This window comes from Rutilus rutilus, assembly GCF_951802725.1.
Source record: "Rutilus rutilus genome assembly, chromosome: 19".
Taxonomy (NCBI): domain Eukaryota; kingdom Metazoa; phylum Chordata; class Actinopteri; order Cypriniformes; family Leuciscidae; genus Rutilus; species Rutilus rutilus.
This window is the reverse complement of record NC_140232.1, coordinates 4,069,281-4,069,959: the sequence shown is the minus strand read 5'-3', so window position 1 is coordinate 4,069,959 and position 679 is coordinate 4,069,281.

Sequence of the window (679 nt, the reverse complement as noted above, 5' to 3'; positions counted from 1 at the left end):
ATAAGTACTCGTTCATTCAACTTTCGACCTAAAACCCATGTTGAACTTGGAAAATCTACAATCAGATCTGAGATTTCTCAACGGCAATCGGGTGAAAGAGACAAATTTAGCTGTCTAGCCCCATTGACTCCCATTCATTCTGCACTCATGGCGATCGCCCCCAGTGGAACTCTGGTGGTACTACAACCAAAATTCGGTACAATAGGGCTTAATAGAGAGTGGGCAGGCTCTCCGTAGACGGGCTCTGGCTGAACTGTGTGTACATTCTGTGAGTGAGATCCCTCCCTCCTATGGGCGGGTTGAACACATGCGGGACAGCTCCTACTACTGGCTGTAGTCTCTCGCCTCTGGCCAAAAAATCCTCTGATGACGCAAAATGACGATTTTTGCGTCATCGGAAGATTTTTTCCAGATAAAAAATACATAAATCTCTCATCTCAGAGGGATATGAGGGTGGAAAGCACGGTAATTCGAAAATACTACAGGTTTTCTACTACCGGTAATACAAAGCTTAATGCCAAATACTGGACTATCCCTTTAATATTAGTTATGCTAGTTGTTTTTGCTGTGGTGTTTTTAAACCTCTGTTCCTCTGTTGATTTTTGGTCATGGTATTCAGCTACAATGAAATGTTTTGCAATCAGACAGAATAAATGTGAATGATATACATTTTTTTTTT